The sequence below is a fragment of the Belonocnema kinseyi genome, chromosome 6 (genome assembly GCF_010883055.1).
Source record: "Belonocnema kinseyi isolate 2016_QV_RU_SX_M_011 chromosome 6, B_treatae_v1, whole genome shotgun sequence".
Classification (NCBI taxonomy): Eukaryota; Metazoa; Arthropoda; class Insecta; order Hymenoptera; family Cynipidae; genus Belonocnema; species Belonocnema kinseyi.
Window position 1 is genome coordinate 147,555,717 of NC_046662.1, and position 19,642 is coordinate 147,575,358.

Here is a 19,642-nt window from a genome sequence, read left to right on the forward strand (position 1 = left end):
TAGTCGGGAGTGGTGCTGACTGAAAACAGATGATTTGGAGCGATTCGCGCGCCATCTGTTGGTCATTCTAAGGACTTATTGAACTACCCTCGTACATATATACAATAGTTGACATAATCCAACATTTCCTATTATACATTCGTTTCTTACTCCCATCACCAGTCCTCCCGTTGTTCTGCCCTTTTTATTCTTCCTCTTTGCATTTTGAACTTGCCATTTGCAACCTCTTGGTAACCTTCCCCTTACTCTTTCCCATCCCTTTTCATGTATTCAAGTCTCCGTCATTAGTATTATTTCTCATTGTATCAAGTTTCTCATAAACTCCCTATCCTGTCTCTCTAATCCTGCAATATTCTAGTAGCATATCTTCCATTCTTCCCTACATTCGTTTTTCGTCTCTTTTTGCTTCTTACTATTTCTTATTTTACTATCTCCGGTTCCTTCCTCACCTTGTTTCCCGATACTTCATTTCCTACTATCTCTTCCCTTTGTTCATCCCAATCCCACCATATTCCATCTATCTGTATTCTCCCATACTTAACCCATGTTCTTTTTCCATTTTTTCTTTCATCTTTCGTTATTTTCCTTAATTTATATTGCATCTTCCTTTCTACCCATGTCAAACCATACTCTATTCTCTCTGGGCTTCCATATCATAACCTCTTCTTTGTCATCACTTCCCTCTCATGTTCCCAATTTTTTTTAGTTTTACCAGTATCATTATCTTCCCTCTTCGCTCTTCCCTTCCTACATTTCGCATTTCTTCTATCTCTACCTTAGCATCAATCATTTTTAGTACTTCGTCCACCCCTGTCTTCAGCTCCTTCCCTTCTAATCTTATATCCTTTATCAGTATGTTTCTTTTCTTTTTTCCCTCTCTTTCTTTTCTATTCTTTGCTGTATTTTTTTCCGCCTTTCCTTCTCTCTATTCTTACTCCCTCACCTCCAAACGCCTGATTCGAGCTTTCAATCTTTCTCAATCTATCTTCAAGTTCCTCTACCTTTTTATTAGGCTTTTCCTGCTTTACTAATCATTGCTCGGGTGTCTGCATCTTTTTTTCTAGTTTTCCCTTCTTCCCATTTCCTAATTTCTCTCTTGAGCTCAGTCATTTCCCGCCTTATTTCTTTCTTTATTTCCTCTCCCCGTTTCTCCTTCTTTTCCTTATATATCCCCATAACTTCTACCATCATTTTTCGCACGTCACACTACTGTAAATTTTCATGTTCTATTTTCCCTCTACAGTCAATTTTATCATCGTCTTCTCCCTCTTCTTTCTCCCCTGATTCAATTTTTTCCTTTCCTGGTGGCGTTCTATATATTTTAGAGTTTTTAAGGGTGGATCTCGTTGCTATTTTCTCCTCACTACTTCCCCTCTCTGGCCTATCCCTTTTCCTATTAACAATTTTCTCAATTGATCCAAAACTCTCTGCCCTTAATCTCTCCCTTTCTACTGTTTTTTTTTGTATTTTCCCCTCTTTTCCTCACGCTTCGGTTTACCAAACACTTCCTCGTCTGAGTTCCCTCTAGCCATCAAATTGATGTAACTTGCGTAAACTCTTTCGCAACTGTACTACCTCACCCTATCTGATCTACTTCCGTGCTTCTGTGTACCTAACGTGGCCTGTCGCCGCTAGATATCTGCACTGGATTCCCTACCCTGCTTCACAACCCAAACACTTAAAATATCTCACTTTTTCAATTCCATTATTTTTATCACAGTAACTCTCACTGAAAGACACTTCCTTTATACTCTGCCTATTAACTCACCTCAAATCTCACTGCAATTTACCGAATTCAGCAACACATAATCACCGCTACCATACACTTTCACGCCGGAAACGGCAGTCCTCAATAAATCCTTATTTTTGTGGAGGAATATTTTAAAAATGTATTTTAAAAGATCTGCGAAACATTCCAAAGTATTAAAAAATTGCCGAAAAATATCTGGAAGATTTAGGGCCAATTTCACCAACCCTGATTAAATTTTTAATTAATTAAATTTAATTAATTAATTTAATTAATAAAATTTAAAATTAAATTAAAAATTAATTAATAAATTTAATTAATTTTTTAATCGATGATTAAATCAGCGTTAACCAGCGATGCGTTCTACCAAGCATTTTCAACCTCTGCTAGCTAATCATATACTTTGTTCGTAGTAAGGTCTAGTTTCTAGGTCTTTCTTTTGTAGCGGCGACTCTGATTGGTTAAAACGAAATTCTTCATGAACGCTCGGCGACATTAGCATATGATAAGATGCCCAAACTTTGAGGTTACGAGTGTTTTCAGTGGCAAGTGTAATAGAAGATAAGTGGCAATTGTGTCTGAATATTCGTGGCCTTCTCTGAACGTGGTTAAGGATTTCATCATCATCAGATGAAGATAAAACATCATTGTAAAACAGAGCCATATTTCCTTCCTGTATACTGCACTCACTGCACTTGCACTTCAATTTCGGGGTTATGTCACTAACCAGCTATGGGGTTATGTCCATAACCAGCCATTATTAGGCGGTTAAGTTAACCCGTGATTATCTTCTCCTAATCATGATTAAAAGAATGGTGGAACGCAAATCATTGATTAAATAAGGTTAATCAATGATTAACGATTGAATCAAAGTTGGGGAAATCGGCCCTTCAAGGTTTTAAAATTTTTTTTTTTATTTTGCAGAACTTTTTAAAATATGTAAGAAAAATTCGCATCATTTAAAACCATTTACAATCCCGCATTGCAAATCTTTTTAGAATTTTCTTGGAATATTTTCGTTGTGACAAATGTATTTCTTTGTCATCTACAGATCTCTGAAATTCGATGCCCAAACAAAGATTGACTTTTCCGACATCCTTAATTTCAAAACCAGTCGCGAATGAATACTTAATTTCGCTTATCCAGTTTTCATTTGCGGATGCAATCAGCAGGTCGGCAACATAAGTCATTAGAAGCATTACGTCATCTTGCTCTCTTTACATGAAAGTGCAAAGATCTTGATCTAGTTGCTGTCAGCCAAGTCGTTTTAATCAAGCTACTAATGGAAGATTCCATTCAACACCTGACTGCTTGAGTCCATGCAAAGCTTTTGTTAATAAACAGACATTGTTATCGTCTTCTTGAAGTTTGTCCATCCACCCTTGAGCAATTTTGATGACTTTCTTGTCTTGAATCACTTGCCTACTCGATCCGACAGGTTCCTCAGACAATTCTTTGTTAATCAAATTTCTGTAACCTTGCTGAATATGCATGTATAAATTTTCATTTAATTTGCCATTTAAATAAGCTGTGCATACATCCATATGGTGAATTTCGAGATATTGTTGAGCTGGGAATGCAGCAAGAAATTTTACTGAAGATCACGCAGTCGATTTATATTAAACACGCGCTGGTTTTCCCGAATGTATGCGACGCGACGCCAAATTTCTGAGCGAACACGCGTTCTACTTTTCAATTTCAAAAATATGCCATGTCACTCACGATTTCTGAGCGCATGACCTCTTTGGAAGGTCAGAGAAATAATGGATTAGTGATATATTTTAAGAAGAAGTTCGATCTCCATATATTGTTACAGGTATAAGTGGATTTTTCTTACGTAGAATTTATCACTGGTGATGGTTATTTTAGTCTTATTCCAATACCTGAAAGTACGCAGGAAACAAAAATCCAATCAATTCTGTTGAATAGGTTTAGAAAGCTTTTGAATTGCGTATTTGTCACTGAAATTCCGGATTGCCACCGATTGGTTTTTTAAAGACTTTTAGTCATCATAATTTTTTTGACTAACTTATGTGCCGCAAAAGCCTTTACAACATCTAGAAATGAAATAACAAAAGGAATCTAGTAGACTTGCGCATGATTTCTTTTAATCTTTCAATAATTTATAAATTTTAAAAATCGTGTGAAATACGGCAGCTTAACCTAAAAAAAAGTCGGTCTCATTCAGAAAGACGGAAACCGATTCAATATGGCTTTGCTTCAAATGGTCATTGCAATACATGGCAGATTTGAAGCTGCTTGAGAAAATGACCGATTCACATAGTCGCAACCGGATTCAGTTTTATTTTTCTGAATCTGCAAATGACAGATACGCAATTCACAGCTATGTTTTGAATTGATTATTTTTTCCTGGGTAGCACAGAAATAGTACTTTTTTTCAAGTGACAATAAGAATATTTATTTCTAGTGAATTTCGTACCTACTTAAAAATTTTTTAACTGACTAAATTTCCACGTGAACAATTCCAAAACTTATCCGCGTACAAATTCATTTGCACAATTCATTGAATTTGCGAAGTCGAAAAGGTGAAGTAATTATAAAGTAAAATTGGATTTAAAAATAGCACTATACAAGTATTAAGAATTTATTTTTGTGAAAGTATATTAGACAATTTTTTCAATTTGAAAACTTGGCTCCTAGTCACCAAGAAAATTAATCTACGTTTCTGTTGTGGAGAAAGACAGGCAATTCAATTAAGTTCTTAGAACCAAGAAGTTTCAATTTGCTTACTTTTAGCTAAGATAATTAATATATTATTCTTTACATTTGAAAATTCATTTTTAATGAAATGAATATTCGGTAAATATTCAAAATCGACGAGATTTAGAAGCGGTTCTCGGTTACGGTGAAAAACTTGGCTGTAACGGTTTCTTTTACTTTTCACGCATATCCTTCCCTATCTTCAATTTACGTTCTCTCTTCTGAATCACATGCACCATACACATTTTAGGCCCATTTCACTTATGCACATTAACCATTTTTTATATCGCTGAGGCACTGGTTCCGTCGTAGAGGCATAGAGGGGTAGAGGAAATCTTCCCTCTGGTTCACGACACTGTTAGCTCCTCGCGTCGCTGGTTCCTTAACTAAACCTACTCTCGACGTATCATTCCCCGCGCCCATCTTTTAAGCTTGGTGGGCATTGTCACCTGTATACCTATCTTCCCTCTGCGGTTAGGGGTACTTAAGGCCATGTGATGAGTGGGTCACCTGACCAGATTCCTACCTTACCGACACTTTTTGTATTTCCCAACTTATTTTAACACAAAGCGCCAGATCGAGTTTAATATTTGGGATAATAAATCAAAAGTACTAAGAAAGGTAGGTCTGGTCTTAAATTTGTATACTTTAAACGTTTTTTTTTTGTAAAAATTTTTTTTATACGTTTTTCATAATTATTAGAATTTATGACCAGACCCACCTTTCTGAGTGTTTCTTATTTATCATCCCAAATTTCTAACTCGATGTGGCGCTTCGTGTGAAAATATGTTAGGAAAGTGTCGGTATGGTAGGAATCTAGTCACGTTACCCACTCGTCACATGGCCCTAAGCGAGAGAGTCGTTTCTGACTGGTAGAGAAATTGGAATACGGAAGTCCTCTGAGGGCGCGATTTTTAAATTAAATTTACTTCCGTTTTTCTTTTTAAATAAATACACAATAAGGAACCGTAGTATAAATATACGTAGTATATTTATTACGTATATAATAATAATATTACGAATTTGTATTATTTTCAACTAGAAACCTGTTCTTCATACTGAAAAACTAATTTCTAATTTGTCTTCATGCTCAAATTTAACATATGCATTATTTAAAGAATGTAATTAAATTTTGGAAACGCCTTTTTCAGTAAAGTAGAAAGTGGTTTACAAAAAAATATACAAAACAAATTATTATTGAGATTATTTTTTAAGTCCAAAACATGGCTGTTTTTCTTAAACCCATGATTTGCATGAGCTTGTTTACGGCCCTTAATATTGTTTGTTATCACTGAAAATTTCAACAGTTGTTGCTCATAGATTCCGGATGCGACCTTATGAAAATCGTCAAATTTTAACTTTTATATCAATCAGATTTTTACCAAAAACCAGAAATTAGTTTCCGTAAGCGACGTAGCTAGTCCATAAATTACTAATTTTATGGTGGGCGTGTTGCCTCGGCTCATCCACTAATGGTCTACTATATTCTATCTGTACCTACAAAATCTCGAAATATGTATCCCAATCTTAAATACAGTAAATATGAATTTCGTATTCGAAATTCGGAATTATAATAAATAGAATCTTTACATAAGTATGCAGCGACAAAAATTATGCAACTAATAACTTGTTTTATCGCTAACAATATTTACTAAAAATTAATATTTTATAAAAATTTTTCAAACAAATAATTAATTTTTAATTATTTAAACATTTCTAATTTAAAGCATGAAAAATGTCCAAACTAATAAAATGTTGTTTTTGATAAAAATGTTCAATAACAATTACTTTTCTATAAAAATTGTTTAAATAAATAATTATTGTCAATAATTTAAACATTTAAAGTTTGAATCATTAAACCTTTTTTAATTAAACTGTTTTCATCGATAAAAGTATTCAATAGCAATTAATTTTTTATCAAAATTGTTTTACAAAATCATTATTTTTAATTATTTAAAGATTTACAGCTTGAATGATTACCAATTTTTTGACTAATAAACTATTTTTATCGATAAAATTATTGACTAACAATGAATTTTTTATAAAAATTGTTTTAAAAATCATTATTTTTAATTATTTAAAAATTTGAAATGCGGAGCATCCACAATTTTCAAACTAATGAAATATTTTTATTCATAAAAATCTTCAATCAAAATTACATTTCTGTTTTATAGAGGAGAGGTTATGAATTCTCTTTTAAACTCGTCAGATCTATGCATGTGAACCATATCAATCCTCTTGTTGAAAATGTTTAGAAGTTCACAAAAGCAGCCAGTAGACTATTGCAGATAGAAGAAACCTTTAAATTCTTATTGTCCATTTCGAATACCTGAGCCCAAGACCATAAAATTCGCTGGTAAGTACCTCGTCCACTTCCCCATAATCCGCTTACTGTAACAAAGATGCCCAGGAAAAGTTAATATTTCCTTTGACAGTTGACGATTTTATGAACTTCAATCGATTATTCAACCGAAAACTTTGAAAGCATGGCGCCACCTCTAAATATTATTTAAAAAAATGGACATTTGTTTTTCAGCATGAGGAACAGGTTTCCAGTTGCAGATAATAAGGAATTAAAAGCCTGTCATTTTGGGCCACCCTAATGGATATTAGATTTAAATTCTAAAGTTAAATATTTTTATTGTATTAAATAAATACCAAAACTAAATATTTTTCGACCTAGAATACATTTATAACATAAAGAAGTATCGAGCCTTCATATGAAAAGTAGTATAGAGTAAAAAAGTATGTATATGCAAATATTTGTGTAGTAGAATCAAAAGATTAAATTTGTAATTAAGAGTATTTATCCATAAACCATCGAAAGAACAACGTAATTATGAGCGAATGATTTTTTTCGTGAAAGCAACAATTTTCGGATTTTATATTGTAAAAGGTAAGCCAAATTTTTTACAAATAATTTTCAATAGCTTTTTATTCTCACACAAATAAGTGTACAAATTTTATTGGTACGTTATGTGCACTGCTATGCTTTTGCTATCGCAAACTTTCTTCTTTTCTTCAGATTTTCTCTCATATTGTGACACGTCAAAATATGATCATTTTTACAGCTGAAAATTGCGCTAAAAATGGAATAAATTTACATTATATCGTTTAGAAATGATAGGGTACCATGATCGGAACATATTATTTAATGTACTTTGAACATGTACGCATTTTTCTTTTGCTCGATTCAAAACATGATTTAAGATAATGTTGCATTTAAAATGAGCACCAACGCGCACTCTCCTTCGAGAGTGCCATTCTTTCTGCATGGTTTTTTCTCCCATGTCATAAAATCTATAACATAACAAATAGTTCGATTATTACCATATAAACAAAGTAAAATTTGTTATTAGTACTTGAAAACAATACTTATCGCCTAATTCGATTCCATTATTTATTTAATGGGAATTTGTTTAAACAATTGAAAACTTCCCAACAATAATATACACTGTATAGAATTTATTAAAAGGAAAACTTGAATTATGATTTTGTTAGAAAAAAACTGAGATCAAACAAATTATTTAAACAAGTGGAATTTGTTTGAACATTTGAAAATTACTTGTCGGGGCCTGTTCGGGGTACTACCCCTGTTTCATGTACTACATATAATTAGAAGCATTGGGGCTTATGGTGCAGAGGAGAATTGGTAATTAAGATACAAATATTTTCCATTAGTTTCGTATTAAAAAATTTTTTAGGGCTAAATTTGACACCAAAAACTGAAATTTATCGTAAAATTCATTTTCCTCTGAACTTTCGGTTTTTGCATTTTATTAAACAAATTACTTGTATGTGATGTCTGGCAACCACGAAGAAAGTTTCATCGCAATATACCTACCGAAAGACGGCCATTTAAAAAATACATTAAATTAAAGAACAGAGAGCAATGCAAATTAATAACTTCATTAGTGTTGAGGGGGAGTCTGTGAACAAGTTATGGAAGGATCTAAAAGATAAAGTGAAAGGTTGTGTGCAAAAGAAGATATTTAGAAAGAAGAAGAAAGGGGTGGGTTAGGGAATGTAAAATGATGAAGAAAAAGGTGAAAAAGAAGTACAGGAAGTGGAAGAAAGGAACCGCGAATAGGGAGGAGTACGTAGAAATGAGGAAGGAGCTTAGGACGATGTCTAAGAAGAAAGAGCAGGAAAAGGAAAATGAGCTGGAAGAGGAGTTGAGAAGTGTTAAGACAGAAGGGGACGTGTGGAAGATAATTAATAGGTTTAGGAAACGTAGGGTGGGGATAAGTGAGAAGATCGGGAGCGACGATTGGAGCAAATTTTTTAAGGATTCATTTCAGGGATCATATACACGGAAGTGACATGAGGGGATTAGGGGAACGAGGAAGGTAGATGGAGAGGAGCTGAATGACGAAAAGATAGAGAAGCAGATAAGGAATTTGAAAAAATTTAAGGCAATAGGGCTGGACGGAGTAGAGAAGGAAGCGTGGCTGCTTGGCACACAAGAGGTAAGGCAGAGGCTGAAGGGGGTAGTGAAAAAAGTATGGAGGGGGGAGGGATTCTCAAGAGGGTGGATGGATGGGTTGATCGTATCACTGTATAAGAAAGGGGATAGGGAGACACAGGAAAATTATAGAGGAATTACGCTAATGAATACTGCGTATAAAATATACGCATTGTGTTGGCAGATAGGCTGCGCAAGGATGTTGAGGGGAAAGAAATATTTCTGAAGACACATGCGGGCTTTAGGCAGGGAAGGAGTACTATTGACAATATTTACGTCTTGCAGCATGTGGTGGATAGAGAACTAACCAAAAAGGGTGCCAAAGTGTACGCGTTGTTTGTAGATCTAAAGGACGCGTGCCCTTCGGTGGATAGGGGGAAGTTGTGAGAGGCAATGGAAGAGAGGGAAGTGAAGAGGGACCTGATCGAGAGGGTGAGAGGAGGGGAGGGAATCTCTAAGGGATTCTGGATGGATAGGGGGTTGAGGCAAGGCTGCCCGATTAGCCCAACGCTTTTTGCAATTTTGATCGCGGATATGGAATGTAAGCTAGCGGGCGGAGTGGTACCAGGAGTTAGGGTAGGAGGAGTCAGGATATGGTCACTCGCATATGCAGATGACATAGTGCTGCTAGCGAAGAGCAAAGGTAGGAGATGATGAAAAGGTTGAGAAGATGCTTGGACAAAAATAGCTTAGAGTTAAATGCGGATAAGTCGAAGGTTATGGTGTTCAGGAAAGGAGGTGAGACAGGTAAGGTATTGTCAGGAGGGAGACAAGAAGAACGAGGTTAGGGATTATAACAGGGAGTCGAGCGTGTAAATATGAGGAGAAATTTCTGGAAGAGGGGGGAATAATGCTGGCTAGGGAGTGTTGGTGGGAGAAGGAGACCAGACGTAGTGGTGCAAAGATGGATAGCGAGAATGAGATGCGGTTGCATGGAGAATTATAATAGGTTCTGACTTCCTAGGGATAAGAGATAAGAGAATATGTGAATTATGCAGGAAGGTGAAGGGGGTTTTGGGTAAGATGGAGAAGAGGAAAAGGAAGGAGGAAGAGGAATGGAGAAAGAAGGATTGTAAATAGGAGAGGAAGTAGATGTAAGAAAACTGTAAATATTGTAATTAGTAGTTAAGTATTAGGCGTTAGCCGCGGAGACAGAGGCTAGCAATTCAAGGCATAGCAAGGAAAGAGAGACATGCGTGCCAGGCGAGGCACAGCGAGGAAGGTTAGGATATAGAAGCAAGCGGATTAGTTATAAGGTGTGGGTGGATGTTAATTTGTAAGAGTTAGCTGTAAGAAAATTCTGTAAAAAAATGGAAGCGTAAGCAAGTCAATTTTTTAAGGCCAACAGGCCGGAAAATAAACGTTTATCTATCTAGTAACTTATTAGTACTAAAGAATTTTGTTTCAATCTCCACGTGAATGTTGTGACTTGCAGTTATGTGAATGTTTATCTTTAGAGCACCTTTTAAAGCTGCATCACAAAGAGGACGGAATGTGCCGAGGGAAACTTTCTGCTTACATTCAGGGTTGTCTTCAATACTTTTATCGCTAACGTTCCGGATGTTTTTGTATAGTGATTTATTGTCTAGTAATGCGTCATTACATCTGAAAAATATAAATAATGATTAAATTGTAAAAAATAAAATCTAAGTTTGGACCAGTTATAAAGCATGACAAAATAAAATAATTAGCATGATCAAATAATTGCTACAAATGATAAAAAATAATAATTAAAAAAGTAATAATAAAAAATAGGCAATAAGTAATAAATAAATACATAATTGATCTAATACTATGTTATGACTGAAAAAACGTGTAAACTTAGCTGTAAAAAATTCGTTTAAACGAAATATTCAATACCAATTGCAAATTCACACTCATGAGTAATCAAATAAATAACACTTACAACCATAAATACAATTCATTTTTATACCATGAAACAAAAAAGCAAGATTGATTATGCAAACGCAATAAAAGATAGCATCAACATTAATAGATCTAACATATCAGAGGTAAGTCACAGAAGATAAATCGCAGTTGGACCTTGACGACAAATCTTCACATATTTCTTTATCAGCCATGATCATTAAAACAAAAAATGAAAATAATCGAAACATAACTGCAAATAAATTTACAAGTGCATAAATACAAGCCCCTACTCCTTTTGCACATTCCAAACCATAATTTGACGCAAGTCCATAATATGCTTATTTATGCTGAAACAAAAGATAATAGCAATATATACCCTAATGATATGGGACTTTCCCGGAACGCGCAAAATGTCCGCCACTTTGGAACGTTACAAAACTCAAAACTTAAAAATGGCATTTATTTTCACTTGTCTTTTACGGTTTATAATTGTTGTTAAAAATAACAATAACGGAAGGTTCCCCTTAGGTCTCAGTGAAATTTTTCAAGCGGCGGATATTTTGCACGTTCCGGGAACGTTCCCGGAACCAAGATCGACGCGTAATAGGGTGCAATGTGTGTGGGCCACGGGCGTTCAACTTTTCTGAATATAAAGGGCACAAACAAGGGTTTAATCGTTGACGGGAACGCAATAAAGTTCCTCAGTGGGCCTTTACTCCTGCCTTTGTCTTTTGTGATTTTCCCCTTGATTTGGCGTGAATTTTCGCCTGGGACCCATTTTTCCATTAATAAATTATTTCAAGGACAAATACTTGCTGTGAATTTACAAAATCGAAAGTACAACTAGGTAGAATAACTTTTCTGTTAATTGTTTTACTCAAAAAATGGTTGGATAACAAAATATGTATAATTGTATATGCATTCTTTGACATACTCTGAAAAATATTTGATTAAGGTTGCAGTATTTTAAATCAAAATTCTGCTATTATTTCGCAAGGATAAAAATCAAATAATTTCCGAATTTATTAAATTCATCTCTTAAATGAGGAACGCTCGCAAAGTTAAAATAAATCGAATTTAACCGATAAAGATTATATAATTTTGAATTAAAGCCCTTCAATGACAAATTATTTTTAATTAAAACCATGAAAATTAGAACATTTTTTTTTAAATTAGAATTAATAATTTCAAATAGAAAACGTTGTAATAGAAATAATTTAAAAATTAAAAATTAAACTAATACATTACAACTTTTAATTATAATTATAGTTTCAATTCATAAAGTAAGTCTTCACTCATTAAAATATGAAATAATTTTTACATCCTCATCATTTATGGTTGAGAAAGTATTATAATAGGTTGAAATGTTACACCTCAGTGTTTAAACGATTTCCAAGTTTTGATTCACCCTGAAGCCGACAATGAAGTTTTGGCTATGGCGTCTGTCTGCCTGTGAATACCATAAATCCGTTTTATTTCTCGAAACTACTATGCTAAAAATCCTTAAAAAATTATTCTATGCTTTTTTTGTTAGGATTTGTGATTTCGGTTGTATTTATCAAAATTACTATATAAAAAAAGAAAATTCAAATTTTTGGCAATATCACGTGATAGGACTTGTAATTTTGGTTTTATTTATCAAAATAATATGTAATCTATCGAGAATTCAAATTTTAAGCCAAATGGCGCGAAATACCGGGAAAAATTTTGGAAGAAATTTCAGCTTTTAAACATTCCTGTAAAATTTCATTAAACCATTTTTCGAAAGAAGTCGTCGTTTTTAATTTATTTGTCGACATAAATATGCATATGCAAACATATAAAATGCCAATATTACGCCAAAAGACGCGAAATACGTTAAAAGTCTAAAAGAAGACTTCTAGGAGTATTTGTTTTACTTACCAAAAACGTTATGAAAAAAATTTCTATTTTTAGCATAACAACTCGAGATAGTAGAGGAATTCCCATGAAAATATTGTACCTTTTAATATTGTGATGTTATCTCAGACTTAATTAGGTAGAAAATTCAGACTGAGGATGCATAAAAAATCGGGATCTGAAAGAGACTTTTTCGCTAAAGTTTAAATTAAGCATTCCTAATGTAAAGAATAAATACCTGAGCACGAAGCGCGGGGTAACCCATTAGTCACACTAGTTCTACATAGACGCGTTCTCGGCTGCGTTCGGCGTCAAACGTAATACTCTGTCTCTTTCTTTCACAGTAAAACGCGCAAATAGAAAGAGACAGATTATTGCATTACGCGTCCATGTAGAACTAGTGTGAGTGCGAACTGCGAGATCTGATAGACATGCGCAGTGAGCGTGCTCAAGCTCGCGAGCCGCGCGCTATTAGGCTGTGCCAACGAGGTGGGCGGATTTTGTAAGAAGGAAGCAGTTGCATTAAACGTTGAGATAAAGTAATTATTATTCAAAAACACATATTTAATGTTTATTTTTTCTCCCTGTCAATAAAAAAATGCAATCGCAAAAAAACAAAAGGTAAAAAGTCATTCAAGTAAAAATGCTGGGGGTTCTCTCGGCATTTAAGAAAATATAGATTGGTAAGGATTTAAGAAAAAGAAGTCAATCATTTCTTATATGTAAGCCCTACCGATCTTCATTTGTTTGCATTCCGAGACTACATCCATTATTTTTAACTATACCACTTTTTACTCTTTGTTTTTTCTGTGATGGTGGATTCATTTATTCTTAGCTTAATTACTCGTAATAAAAATTTTGTTCAAATTATTATAAATAGCTCGTTCCCATGCCACCCAGGAGGTATAGCTACGACTCGTTTTTTTTCAGTGGTTCCCCGGGTATTCCGTGCACAGGCCTATCCACCATGTCATTCAGAAAATAAAATGGCAGATTAATTTCTTATTAAGTGTATTAGACCTAATACGGATTTTGTATTCTCTTTATTCCAATTTATGTTTTTTTTTACATTCTCATCCTAATGAGAAGGTATTGATTTTATGTCAAATTTCACTTTGTCGATTTTCATACAATTTGCACGTTTTGAGACCCCTTGAGTCAGAAAAACGATTTTTACAAACTTTTCTGTCTGTAGTCTGTAGTCTGTAGTCTATAACGCGTAGGCACGATACCTTTCGAAAGATTGATGAGATTGGATTCTGTTTTGGCACACATTTTTAAGGCCTAAAAAGAAAGAACGAGTTCGTAAACCAGGTATTTTGGATTAAAATTCAAAAAGTGAGCGCAATTTCAAAATGTTTCAGACTATTTTTTTCAAGATTTAAAAATTCGATGTACGGCTATTAATAGTACTCGGAAATTCGAACCATTTATCCTAATGACTTTTTCAATAAAAAGAAAATGATCAAGGTTATAGCATTTTCTGAATGAAAAAACAGGAACCAAAAGGAAGCTTTTAAGCCAAACAACGTATCGTATAAAAAAAAAGTCACGAGAGAGAAAAACGTTTAGGACAAACGACGCAAGCTATGAAAAAAAAATCAATAGACAAAAGTTGCTGTTGCAAAAAATATCGAAAACTCGTTCAAATTTGTCAGGGATATTTTTTTAACAGGACACATAGTTTTTGTTTTCGATAGGACGAGTAGGTTCTATTTCAATCGTAAAAAAGAAGATACAAAGTTAAAACAAATTAAAAAAAAAACGACACAAGAGACCAACAAAATGAAAACACAAAAGTTGTTTGACCAAAAACTACCTACAAGTTTGTTATAAACTCGGGTTATAAAATATATTAAAAGTAAAAAAAGAAACTTTGGAAAAAACAAAAACAAGATACCAAACATTTTATTCAACAACGTTTTTCACCTAAATTACATCTACATTGCGTATTAACAAATTAGATTTATAGAATAATGACACCAGTTGCAGTAAAATGTTTGATAATAAGTTTTATTTTAATAGAATGCGCTTTTTTTAATAATAAAAATAACACAAGAAAAAAACTTTTGTTGCAATACTAATGCATATTATGAATGGTAATAATGTAATTGTTTTTTAAATGATCCACATTTTTCAGGGTGTGAAAGAATAAAATTTAAGGTAAAATAAGAAGCAAATTTTAAAATAATCATTAAAAAGGAGGTTTGTACTTTATTTTTCAATATCTGAATAAACAGCCCGAGGCTCTCGAACTTCTTCTAAAGAATTATTTGTAAGAACGCTTCATCTACTCGTGCTTCATAATCCCAAGTTTTCGCCTTTTCCTCGAGTGCTTTTGTTCTTCTTCTTCCACTTCTTTGGTAGGTCTCTTTTGACCTTTTGCCTGATGGTCACGTTTCATGGCAGTCTCTTTTTTTAGCGGCATTGACTTGTCTCTTATTACTTTTATCTTCTTTTGCTGCTCTGTCCTCTTAAGGTACAATGTCTGTGGATTTTTGCAGTGAATAGTGTATATGTTGCAAATTCCCGGTGCTTCTGAAAAGTTCCTTTCAAATACCATTCTGGATCCACGTCATGCATCTCACGTTTAGCATCCTCTATTAATGATTTTCTCAATCCATGGGACGTTTCTTTTTTCATACCGAAGTTCTTAAAAAACGTTTTTACGTTAGCTGTTGCTACATTGCGAAACTTCTCCGTAGACTTGGCACGCAGACTTATTTTGCAAGCTTTATTATCTGCTTCATATTCTCGGTACTCTAGGTATTGATCATTGATGCCTCCTTCCGCATCTGGAGCTTTCTGCATATCTTCCAAGCATCGATCACATTTGAATTTGTCCATAGTTTTGAACGCTGAATAGTCTGCAAAGTATGTCACTGACAACCTCTCAAGTTTTCCGCTGATTTCCTATAATGGTGATATACCTTGCACCTTGGACCTGTCATCTTCGACTGATTTCACGTTTCCTGTCTCATGGCACTCTATGTGTCTTTGTGCAGCTGTACCTTCCGGCACTTTCACATCTTTTAGTTCCTTTTGCATTTCTTCTGGAGTTAATGCTGGGAAATAATTTCCATTTCTGGGCCGGCATTCTCTTTCTTCGAAGATGCGACGTTCTTAACAGCAACCAAATCACGTATTGTCAGTCGGTCCATTCGGCATGTGGGATTTGGATTCAATCCATTTCGTCCGCGTACTCTGGAAAACAATGGCTCTATTGAATCTGTATTGCATATCCTTGTACACAATTGAAATTCAGGATCAAGTACAACCATACTTTTGGAAAGTTCCAAAAGTTCCTTCACTGTCATCAGACGTGCATTGAAATAGGGTAAGCTTATCAACTTTTTGTTCTTCTTACTTGTGCTCCATACTTGGATGGTTGATCCCCACTCTAAAAAGTTTTCCAAACATGCAAAACATTTTCGATTTGTTTTTAGAAAGAGGCCTTGCCAGTGGATTTGCATCGTGAACGTTGTTACTGTTGCATACATCCACAACGTCATTCATGCTGTCCGTAAACCAGATCGTTTTCTTGATCGTCCGTGTGACAACTTTTCCTGTTACGAATGCAGCTTTCATGGCACATGAAAGCTTATGACTCACAAGTTCAAAGGCCATTCTGACGTATTAAATAAATCGTACTCCAACTTCTCCATTATGTCCATCTCGTTGAACTTTGCAATGTACCTTCTTGCACATTCTCGCATTTCTTGCAACTTTTGTTTTAAGTTTTGCCAAACAGGTTGTATAAAACCAGTTTTCAGTGGAGTTAGTGCAAGGCGCTTCTCAACAGTTCGGCTATGAGGCAGTATCAAGTCATCCTGCCCCATCCTGTCATATCCTGATGCTAAATAAAAACGCTGCTTCATGGCCTAATCCATCTCCTCTTCAGAGTAACTTTGCGTTGTCCTTGTAGTTGGCCTAAGTTGCAACTTTATCATTGCTCTTTGGACCTCATTAGTTATGATTCTATTCCGTTATATCACAAAGACTAGTCTGCCCGGATTTTAATTTTGAAATAGGTATTTTTTTATCTTTAAAAAAAGAGCTTTTTTATATTTAAGCTTTTGGCATTTTTTTGTCTTAATCAATGAATATAACTTATGAACCTGAAAACTTGCCAATAATTATATATACTTAATTATAGGTACATACATTCCGATTTTGAAAATCTAATAACTATATATAATAAACCTGGAATTGCTATACAATATACATAGATCTAACTGTACATTTTATAGGTTATGTGAATAATGTTGAAAGTGTATGAGAGATTACTTTTAAGCATTAAAAAGATTAAAAACAAAAATGTCACTATCAAAAATCGGAAAAAAATATTCTTTAATACAAACGAAAGAAATATATTCATTAGCTTTCAGTCGAAAAAAGTTTATTTGATGGAAGTGTCTTCAAGTAACGAAAAAATCGGTTAAATCGAAATTTCGGTAGAACTAGACCCTTTTCCACCTCCACTTGTATAAAAAAAAATCCACCTATTTTTACCGAAATTCCAGAACCTGTAGTCACGGTATTACTTGATTCAAAGACATTTCTTTAGTTCAAAGTAATAATTTTTTGTTTGAATACAGATCTTTCTTTAATTGGAGATGATTTCCTTGATTTGAAAGTATATTTGGGTCGAATAAAGAAAATTATGTTAAAGGAACTGTATCTTTAATTCAAGACAAATATTTTTCTGATATTTTCATAAATATTTATAGTTTAAATTAAATGCAATTTTGTTCAATTTTGATTAGTATTTATTTGTTTAATGATTGCCCATGATGTGATATTGAAAAGAAGGAGATGGAAAAACAATTAATAGCAAGATGGGGGATGATTGATGAACCCAAATACAATAAACGGTAAAGGAGAAGATTACAATAAAACAGGTAAGGAAGAAGATGTATTGGGAAAAAGAAGAGAACAAAAAGTGTAGAATATTTGAATGGGAGGAGGAAACATGGGAACATGTATGGGAAGGATGTAGGAGAGGATGGTGCTAGAGGTGAGAATGCAAGAATACATGTGAAAAAAGGCAAATAAAGGTATAAACAAGTGAAAGAAGAAGGAAATGGCTGAGATTAGAAGTTTAAAGATTGTAAGTAATGGTAATGTAAGAGTTAAGTAGACTAAGATGCATTTGCGTTCTCATGCTCTCTCTCGCTTGTACTCTCGTTTTTGTTCGCTTGCTCACTCGTTTGCTAATAAGTCCTAAAGACCGTTTTATACAACGTATTTGTTCAGAACAATATTGTATTGATAACTTTTGAGCGTTTTCTTTTAATTATCATTTATTAATTGTATCAAAGTATGTTTATTTTAAAATATTGAAAAATCGACAATATTATTATTTTAATTTTATCGTTGTCTTTTTTATATTTTATTTCTATTTCATTTTTATTTTATTTTACTTTTTTTATTTTTATTTTATATTATTAAAAAAATGTGTTTGCCTTGAAAAAGGTGCTGTAGGAGTGCCGAAACGTTGGTGATTATTTTTTACAAATATTTCTGATTGTGATTTGATAATGGTAGGAATAAAGAGGACGAAATAAACAAAAAAGAGGAGGAAGGAGATTTGGTTGGTTGCCTTCTCATTTTTCTTTCCTCCTTTTTATTGTTTTGTCCAAATTAAAGGGGAATGCTTTACTTTTTTTTCTTCTTTTTTAGGCGGAGGAGAGAGGAGGAGGATGCTCCTTTTTTCAGATTGCAGTGGGAACATTTTGTAGTGGTTGTCGAAATTTGGTCGTTAGATTCTTGATTCTATTTTCAGAAATTCTCCATATTAAAATGTATCCCTTTAATTACTTCAACATTTTTTTTACCTCGAATCAATTTTTGCTCAATGCATCGATACTTCAAAATGTACGCGAATGACTTCGAACCCAATCTGCCGTTGAGTGCCTGTACAATAATCTCAAATTTCGTCACTCTAACACTTTGAAGACAGTTGCTCATTGCATAATATTTTCAACATTATTGCCACTTCAAAATTGTACCTATATTCTTGAAAATGGCAAGAACAAGGCAAATACCGAAACAAAAACGTGCTCAGATAGTAATTTTAAGTGAAACAGGTCATTCGCAGCAAAAAATTGCACAAATACTGGGAGTTTCACAGAAAAGGGCTTGTTCAACATTGGAGAGATTCGCTGAAACCAAATTGTTTTCCGACAGGAAACGCTCGGGCCGACCCAGAAAGAGACAAGTGTTAAGTAAGCTATCCAGACTCAAAACAGTGCCAGATATCAAAGCCGAGATCAATCAAGCGCTACCGAAGCCGATCTCTGATACAACAGTCATACGTCGGTTTGTATGGACGGGTCGCTGCCAAAAAACCATTGTTGCGATCAGCAAACGTCCGTAAACGACTCAAATGGGCAAATAAACATAAAAATTGGTCTATCGAACAATGGAAACAGATGTTATGGATCGATGAGTCCAAATTAGAAATTTTCAGTAGCAAACAGCGAATATACTGTCGCAGAAAATTCAATGAACGACACGCACCTTAATGTGTAAAGTCAGCAGTTAAGTTTGGCAGTGGTAGCGTGATGGTATGAGGTTCTTTCTGCTACGCTGGTGTCGCCACCTGGTTAAAAATCGACGGAAAAATGCGGAAAGAAGACTATCGATCTGGCATCGATTTGATAGGAAAGGGGTTTGTATTTGAGCAATATAACGACCCTAAACATGCATCAAAACTTTGTACGAACTATTTAAGATCGAAAGAAGCTGCCCGCACTCTTAAATTCATGGAATGGCGACCACAATCGCCTGATGCAAATCCCATCGAACTGTTGTGGGATGAGCTGGACGGAGAAGTACGGAAACTGCATCCAACCAGAAAATCTCACTTGTGGCAATTTATTTAGCAGGCTTGGCAATGATTGCGACCTGAAAGACTTCAGAAATTGGTGGAAAGAATGCCCCGAATTTGTAGGGCAATC

General features: G+C 34.3%; 1 protein-coding gene across 5 annotated transcripts in view; it reads left to right on the forward strand.

Moving 5' to 3' along the window:
• Nucleotides 1–19,642, forward strand: part of LOC117174284 (plant UBX domain-containing protein 2) — a 287,058-nt gene that overhangs the window by 33,886 nt on the left and 233,530 nt on the right. The window contains exon 2 of one of the 5 annotated variants that reach the window (XM_033363236.1): nucleotides 7,005–7,364. The exons of the other annotated variants lie outside the window; for them this stretch is intronic. The gene's annotated coding sequence lies outside the window, so the exon portion shown is untranslated. The remainder of the gene's footprint in view (nucleotides 1–7,004; nucleotides 7,365–19,642) is intronic. 5 annotated transcript variants of the gene reach the window in all.